Here is a 9,345-nt window from a genome sequence, read left to right on the forward strand (position 1 = left end):
GTTATAACGAAGAAGTTATGGCCCGTCGAAGTTTTACAGCAAATCCGGCACGGCACCGGGAAGCGTAAATAGTGAATTTATGATAGAGCGAGATTTATCCTTAGCAATCTAAACGAAAGTCGTATAATATGTTAAACTAAGAGCGTCGATAAAAAGAACGCCCAAATCTGACTTCGTATGAGGAAGTTATGATTTGTCTAAGATTCGGCTTAGCAGTGCACGACCCGAAACTCGAATTTTAGTTCGAACGGTTTTTGGCTTACGCGACCTAAATGAGAGTTGAATATCTCATTAATAGGAACTCAACGGTAAAAAGACAGACGAAAACGGAGTCCGTATGAAGGAGTTATGAATTCTTCACGGTCATTTAACAGTCTAAACGCCTCCTACTGTTAAATTTGAGATCGGTCGAGAATTAGCCAACGGAGTCTAAATGAAAGTTGTAGATCTTGATTTTACCTACGCGTGGATATAAAGAACGTCGAAAACGGAGCTCGTATGCGAAAATTATGATTTTTCTAAGTTTGAAGGCTGATACGCGATAGGGGGTGATGTGGCACCACCAGAATTGGACACGTGGCACCACCAGAAGGGTGCCACATGCACCAACTCGGCGAGTCATGACTCAGACTCGGCGAGTCCATCAGGTTTCTCCACTATAAATAGAGGTGCCAGGTTCCATTCATTCAAACACCTTCAAACCCTTCTTTCTCTCTCTAAACTCTCTCTCTAAGCCTCCCTAACTCCCTAGCACGAGGCGGAAGCCCCGGAGGGCCCGACGGCTCCGAGAAAAGAGCCTTTTGGCTCGGGAAACGCTGCTCCAACGAAGCCCGGTTTTGCGAAAAACCCGCTGTAAGTGAGCTACGCCTACGCTAGTTTTAATATAGCTTCTAATTAATTATAGTAACATTATTAGGACCTTAAAATAATTATTTGGGCTATTATTATGAGTTATATTGAGTGTTATTTAACGCTTATATAATAATAATAATAATAGTTAAACTATTAATTTGTCGCGGATATCGGTAAACTAAACCCTAGTGGTGTTGATACTAGGTTTTATCGAAGGAAAGTTGTTTTGAGAGTATCGAAGCGCTGTCCGAGTGTTGAATCACCACCTTTCAGGTGAGTGCATAGTCCCTTTCATCTTACACATAGATATGAAGTATTTTATATAAACTACGTGCTATGTGTGCATATTATCTGAATACTTGCTGTCTATGCTGGATGAACGTTTTATACATGTTTTAAAGGATTTAAACTGTATACGTATTTTATATATACGAATATGTTGGGTATGATTATGGGTAGATGAATGATGAGAGATAGAAGATGACGTGAGTATACATTGGCAGCTATAGACTTAGTGCCTGTGGGACAAACACCGGTAGCTATGGACTTAGTACTTGTCAGACGTTGGTAGCTAGGGATTTAGTACCTGTTAGGAGTTGGTAGCTATGGACTTAGTACCTATTAGTTAGACACCGGTAGCTATGGATTTAGTACCTGTAGGAATGGGTAGCTATGGACTTAGTACCTGTTGAGCACTGGTAGCTATGGATTTAGTACCCGATGAGTAAGATATAGCAGCTATGGAATTAGTGCTTTACGAACGAACATTGGTAGCTATGGATTTAGTGTCAGTCCTATGACCCTGGAAATAAGGGACTTCGGAATAAACGAATGCAGGATAGATGACTCTTAGGTTAAATCCTTAAGAGTAAAGAAGATAACGGGGATGGGTAATTGGGTTGATTCTTTGATTGAACATAATAATTATATTATTGTGGGTTGAAAACCCTATGTACTCACCAGGTTTCCCAACCTGACCCACTCAGTTTATTTATATCACAGGTGTTGATACGAAGTCACTTTACACTGAGAGATTTAAAGAGATGTAGATCACTAGTGTAAATAAATGTAAGTTCTGTTTATGCTTATGTTTCTGTATTAACGATGACATCCCAAACGTTTTGAAATGAATAAAATACGTTTCTCCGAAAATGTTTTAATAACATATTTATCATGACTTTCTGGGAACAAATTCCGCAACATTTTTATTAAAAGAAGAACTCTGATTTTCATAAAGCATAAACAAAAAATCGGTCTTTTTTGGCCGTAAAAATGGGGATGTCACATGAAAGCCCTAAAATCAGAAAAAGAAAGCCCAAAAATCTACCTGTTGATTTAATAGTGTGGAGTATTCTGTCATCTTCTTGTAGGCGGTCGAGAGGGAAGCACCAGTGAGATTAGAAGATATGTACGAAGGCGGTGGAGATTAGAAGATGTGTCATCTTGGCCAATTGTAGTAGAAGAGAATGGTTTGCTTTTCTTTCTTAACGTTAGATTGGAAGAAGAGACGGAGAGAGTAAATGACGAACGAAAGGCAACATTAAGCAACTGGTTTTTGGGTGTAAGGATGATATCAGCAAATAATCTAAAGGTCTAGAATATATGATTGAAATGCAATGAACGGTCATGATTTCTTAAGTGGAAAATTTAAGGTTCTCTTTTAATAATATTTAGAGATAAGCAACTTTGTGTAAATTTGAATTTCGATTATATTTGTATCATCTTATCCAAATTTATACTCCACCACTTTTATGAATTGTGACATCCATGTTGACAAAAGTATATTTCTTCGAAGACATAATCATACCGACAAAAACTACCCTTAGAATATATAGTGGGTGCACAAGCAATATTACATTCACATGTATGGGTACACAACATTGGAGGGTTATGTATAGAAATTGTCATATGTTTAACGACAAAAACCATCCATTTCGAATCAAACAGGTTAGATTAAATATTTTTTCACATTTACGACTAAATGAAAATTAAATAACCCACTTAACAAATGTTAAGATTTTTTTCCAATACATATTGTAATTTTTTGTTAATCAGTATTGTATGTTTTTTAATTAATATTGTACTTTTGGCTTTGTATTATATTCAATAGTATATCTATTTGAATGTAGTTATAAGATATATTTAATAATATAACTAATTAACGATACTATATAAATTGTAATTATATATTTTGGAAAAAATATGTACAATAATAAAGATAAAAACTTAATTATTATTCAAAAGTACAAGTTATAGAGTTTGTTCGGCAAAACTAGCTGACAGCGGGTAACGTTTGATTTTGAAACATTTTGTTTTAGGCTAAAAGCTAAACGTTTTTGTCGCCGAATAAATTTGTTTTATTAGTGTTTTTCTTAAAAATTAGAAGTCAAAAGTTCCCAAAACCTTGCAGGCACAACATTCCCATCAACTAAAAATAAGATAAAAGTTATATGGCAACTTCCAGGAAAAAGAAAAGTTCAAAATATTTCAAGGTGTCCGTAACGAAAGGTTCAGGAAAGAAGAAAATTGTACCATAAGTACAAACACAACCAACTACAACAACGCCAACGAAATTTCTTTATAGTAAACGCTGAACGTCACTTTTCTATGCAATTGCCATTAATCGTCGCCAATTGTTAATTGAGTACTCCAGCAAGGTAAGACTTTAAAGCCACTGCAATGTACAAATTCTTAGACACCAAGTACTACTATATATAGCATGATCATTCTACGGAAGTTTCAAAGAATAAAAACACATAGATTAAACCTATATCTGAAACCTCCATGTAAACAACTGTTTGGTGTATACATCCTTGAATCCTAAATGGCCTCACCTCCTTCTATTAATTGGAACAGCCGCCGCCCTCCGCCTAGCCCTTCTAATTCTCCAAAAGATGATTATCAGATGAATGTGTTCATTGCTCTTTTCGTTACCTTTTTGTCGTTAAGTTCTTCCATTCCCTTCATAATTTAATGGCAGGCTTGGTTTTATTAAAAAAATCTAGATGGATGTTAATAGTTTATTTTTGCAGCTACAGTGGTATCGATCATTATATATTTATGCAATAATAAAGCTAATAAGCGAACGGAGGAATTGTATAAGGACTCCCGCTTTATTCCGCTGAGCATGGTTAAATTCCTTGATGACATGGAAAGAGAAAAGCCCATCCGGTTCACCTCTCAACAGCTAAGAACAACGACAGAAAACTTCAACATCTTATTGGGTTCAGGTGGGTTTGGGACAGTTTACAAGGGTGTTGTTAGCAACGACATAGCTGTAGCCGTGAAAGTACTAAAAGGAACCTCCAACAAAAGAATCGAAGAACAATTCATGGAGGAAGTAAGCACAATGGGAAGAACCCATCACTTTAACCTCGTCAGGCTTTATGGGTTTTGTTTTGAATGTTTTGACTTCCTGAATAATTAAAAGGTGTTTTATTTATACTCAAGGGTTTGAGACCATATGAGATTAATATTATTCTTGTGTTTCACTTTGCATGTTTTGACTTCCTGAATAATTTAATTAGTTCAGAACAGTCAAATTATTCAAACGGACCACAGTCGTTCATATGTTGGAAGTAGGTATGAATGAAGATTATCGTGAATTGGTGTGTGGACTGTCTAAAGTGTATTAGACATAAGCAAATGTTTGCTGCAACGTTCATGAGTGCTTATGAATATGATTTGAGCATTGGATTAAACCCACGCTCACAAGAATCACTACATGGATTTGATCACGCGTGATTGTGAGTCGATAATATTGTATATTCTTGAAACTGAGATGTGTGAGTTGTATCTTGCGAATCGATTACACATTGATAATATGTAAACGCACTAGTAACTTGGTGTCATAAAACTTATTATTGTGTGTGATTGGGTAAGTGAGCATTGAGTCAAAGTTTATCCGTTCCTTTTGTCCAAAGTAGGATAAAAGCGATATCTTTGGGCCCCTCAATGATTTAGTGATGACACCTAAGCGTTTGGCCAAGCCGGAACTAATTTGATGTGTTCAATTGTAGTCTGTTGCCAGTCGTCATAAATCGGAAGTCGGGAAATAGTATAGAGAGAATGATCAAGTTCATGTCTCATATCTATACGATATCAAGAATGGAGGAATATATGATTCCTTATCTAAAGGACACGCTTCTGATAAGATTAGAGTTGACAACGGCTTTGGAAAACTACGATTGCAGATCAAAATCTGAAGTCATATGCAGAATAGTTATTAGACTTATCCAAGTGGGAGACTGTTGGATTAGTGTCTAAGTCCATAACTATTTTGGTATGTACTTGACCCGATGGTGCATGGTCCTTTTGGGTTGCCTTCACCAAAGCAACTTGATAGGATGAATTATGGAGAGAAAGGATTAAATATGATTTATTAATATATTAAAGGAGAAATCATATTGTTTGATTAATATTAGTCAAGAATTAATTGATAATTAATTTTGTGACTAAAAGAGATTAATTAAACTTAAGGGACTGGAATTGTAATTATAAGATAATTTCAATCGGGCTATGGATTACCTTATAATATAAGGTTGGACGAATTCTATGGGAAACCCATTAGAAATCGTCCAAGGCTTGTTAAAGAAGGGTTTATGGGTTGCTTAGGGCCTAAGCATCCAAATTAGGGTTACCATGTTAGATAACCCTAATAGCCTTACTATTTAAAGGACCCTTAAGCCCCAAAAACGTGGTGAACTTGTTCTCTAGGGTTTCCACACATTTTGGGTAGCCTCCTCTCTCCTTATTCTTCATCCTCTTGCTCTTGGTGTTTGTGAGCCATTAGAGGAGTGTCAATTATGACTCTAAGCTTTCTAAAGTCTTTACAATGAGGGTTTGAGATTGTTATTGCTACATAACAATCAAGGTATGATCTAAATCCTAATTCATATGTTATATTGATTATCATATACTAGATCTAGGGTTTATAGTCTTGGATGAATTGCATGTACAATAGAGAAACCTAGATCCAAACATTAGGGTTTGTATGAGCACATAGGATGTTCTTATGGCTAAAACCCACCACGTTTGGGGTAACTTACACGGTTGGTCCCTAACTTATTTTTTTTAACTCGGAAGGTCCATAATATTTGTTTTTGTTGCGCGCTTAGTCCTTGTTTTTATCTAAAAACACTATTTTGTCATTGATTTTTTAATTTATTTAAACAAACACACCCCAACCCCATTTCCACCTCACCTTACAGTATCTTACCCACCCCCATTTGATTTAAATAAATTAAAAAATCAAGTGCAAAATAGTCTTTTTAGGTAAGACAGAGATCAAACGCGCAAAAATAAAAATAAACAAATAAATTAATTAATTAAAAAAAACTGTAGGGACCTTCCGAGTTAAAAAAATAAATTATGGACAAAACGTGCAAATTACCCCAAACCATATGGACCATTCGTGTAAGAAAAAAAATACACTTGTAGCTATTTTATGACATAGATTACTAATTTTAATAACGAAAAGTTCATAATGTGGCACACTTTGATGTATATATTACTATTTTATACACAGTCCATGTCATGATCATCTTTGAGATAAAAAGACATTGATATATATATATATATATATATATATATATATATATATATATATATATATATATATATATATATATATATATATATATATATATATATACACACACTAGGTACGTGTTAAGGCCGTCCTAAGGACGACCTTATGTAGTCTTGGCTTTTGGTATAAGTTTATTGCATATACTCTTTTGCTTCAAACATGTGCAATTTTTACAATAATAATAGATGGTGCTTTGAAGTTTTGGATAATGAATATATAAATCAATAAGAATATCATCACGTCAAGTTATTTGGATAAGTTCGCTAAAAAAATCACAAGAATAAGTCCTGCTCGAGTTTTCACATAATATGATTAAATTTTTGTTGATCTAAAGATGTCCTTATTTTCGCATGCATCATGAAACTTGTGAAGCACCAACTCTATTAGGCTTTTTCCATCGACGTTTACTTGAAGATGCCACATTGGTAACATAAGGATTTTTTTTATTTGGCTTTCTCAATTTTAATTTACAGTCCAAAGTTTCATAGTACAATGTTTGAACATGTTAAAATGAAAGTAGATGGATATTATTGATGAATATATTAAAGTACATTGTGATTTGGGTTTTTATTTGTAAGAATGAAATTTTTACCTGGTGTCATGAAAGCATTGCATTCTTTGCTCTGTATACAAAAAAAAAAGAACCCAAATCAGATTTACAAGAAGAATAGTATACAAACATAAAATTATCAATTCTAGAGAAATCATAAAAACAATACCCAAGCTTGGTAAGCATAATAACTTGTATGGACGACTTTTGTTAAGAAAAATAATCAGGTGACCATAAAAAAGTAATTAGTAATTACTTCAAATACATAGAACAATGGAAGATAGGATGAAAAATCAGTTAATCATTAAACGGTTAAAAAGAATTAAAGGGAAATTAAAAGATTTAAAAAAAAGGTTTAGATGTTATCACAATGGTATGCAAAAAAGGGATTCGAACTGTTTTCAAAAGCAAATGTATGAAAGATATATAAGTAAGAAAGCATCAATCTTGATAAAGTACATATTCGTACATATTCAAGAACATCCAAACAACAATCTCAAAAAAAAAATTTACTCATGAGGCAGTAAAGAAGGTGGGATTTGATAGACAAACTTATCTATGTTCCTATTGCTGACCTAACAAATCTATACCAATTGTATCCTTGAACTAATCTTGTTAACACCGAGATTTTCTTTTTAATGGTATGATTTTAATATCAAACGATCCAACGAATATTGATAACCATGATTCCTGTTTCCTGACAATCTTTTTGTCATGAAATCACATTTTATTTCATGTGTCTAGTAATTAGTGTTAATTATTAACCTCATGATCAGCCTTGATTGTCTCAAATCTTCATATAGAACCTTGTCAGTTTGCTCTCTGTCAATAAGATTAATTATGGAAGAAGGCTTCCATCTATTAATCTCCAATATGCGATATTAAATCAAAGCAATAAAGAAGATCCAAGTATAATGCATGGTTAAGTTCTCAAAGCATGTAAGAAAATACGTAACATATATCTACAAAAATGGTCACTCACATAGCTACTTCAAGTAATGGAAGCTAAAGAAGTTTCCCAATCTGATTTGTTATAAAAACCAAGGTCTGAGAACTTAAAAAATTCATTTTTTCCTTTAAAGAAAAATTAAACCTCAAAATAACAATTAAATAGGATATTTTGGATAGAAAGCTGATACCTTTTAATTTTAAAATGGAAAGCATGAATACCTTTTTGTGTGGCACCGCTGCCTTGGCCTGCTTATGCTTGTTAAAATATTAACAATCTTCAAGAAGACCAACAGGGGAGATGTCAGATAAACTACAACCATCAAAAATCTTGATACAGGAAAAAGTTAAGTTGAAATATGCAAACTCATTTACATCAACTTCATTGGCTTCTTCCCCTGCCTATGACCACAGCCAGAAATCTAGGAATATATAGAAGGAGATAACGGAGCTAAAATAGACAAAAAAAACACACACCAAAAAAAAAAAACCTTGATGCTCTGCCCTTAGCTTCTTCTTCAATGGTCGACTCCCGATGTTAACTTATATTTCACTTCCGGTTAAAGTGTAAATAAAAGAGAGTAGAAGACGAAGGGTGAGGTTCTTCCTCAGCTCTAAGCTATCGGTGAAATTAACCCAATGCTAATAGGAGAGCGATCGAAATAGAAATTGAAGGACCCTTCATGAACCCTAAATTGTAATCACAAACTATTGGGGAGAGGGAGTAAGTACGAAGGTGTGCAAGGAAGTAGAAACCAGGCATCCATGTAGCACGCAGATTACAAAACAAATACTACTTCAAAATCAAATAAAGAATAAATTAGAATTTTTATTGTTAAAAAATGAACTTTAGGCGCAAGTAATTAACACAAAGAGATGAAACAAAGGCAGTAGGGCATAGAAAAGAAGTGAAAAAAAATAAGTAAAACCGGTGGGTAGCATCGTTCAACTTCAAGTAACGCGTATGAACCAGTGATCTCTAATCTTGATTAAACTGAGGGAAATAAATTGGATTAGTCAAAAGAAAGAAAGGAAATAAGAGCAGATGTGATTTCAGCAATCGGGGATAATAGGTGGAGATGGCGGGGAACAGAGATGGTGGTGGTGGTCGGAGATGGTGGTTCCATGGGTAACCGAGAGAGATTGATTGAGAGAGTAAAGAAGAAAAAGAAAGAGGGGAAGCGTGTTATAGTGAGTCGGTCGGTGGTATCTTAGGAAAGAAGCCAAATAGTGGTGTCTTGGCTAGAATAGGGGCAGCTGGTAAAGCTAGAAAAAAAAGGTTAGACATGGTCAAAACCATGACTCACCATTCCAGTGGATGACCGCATTTTTGGTGTCACGTGTTTCTCTATCCATGCTTAATTTTCAGAAAATCAAATAAAATCCGTTAAAATTCAACAAAAAT

The 9,345-nt window shown here is 34.4% G+C and overlaps 1 long non-coding RNA gene across 1 annotated transcript; it reads left to right on the forward strand.

The window, feature by feature from the left end:
• Window positions 1-3,376: 3,376 nt before the first annotated feature.
• LOC145012300 (uncharacterized) lies at window positions 3,377-4,294 on the forward strand. Its single transcript, XR_013664443.1, has 2 exons — window positions 3,377-3,509; window positions 3,885-4,294. It is a non-coding gene; the product is annotated as an uncharacterized LOC145012300 (long non-coding RNA).
• Window positions 4,295-9,345: the final 5,051 nt, after the last annotated feature.

Source organism: Lactuca saligna, chromosome 8 (genome assembly GCF_052625555.1).
Source record: "Lactuca saligna cultivar CGN05327 chromosome 8, ASM5262555v1, whole genome shotgun sequence".
Classification (NCBI taxonomy): domain Eukaryota; kingdom Viridiplantae; phylum Streptophyta; class Magnoliopsida; order Asterales; family Asteraceae; genus Lactuca; species Lactuca saligna.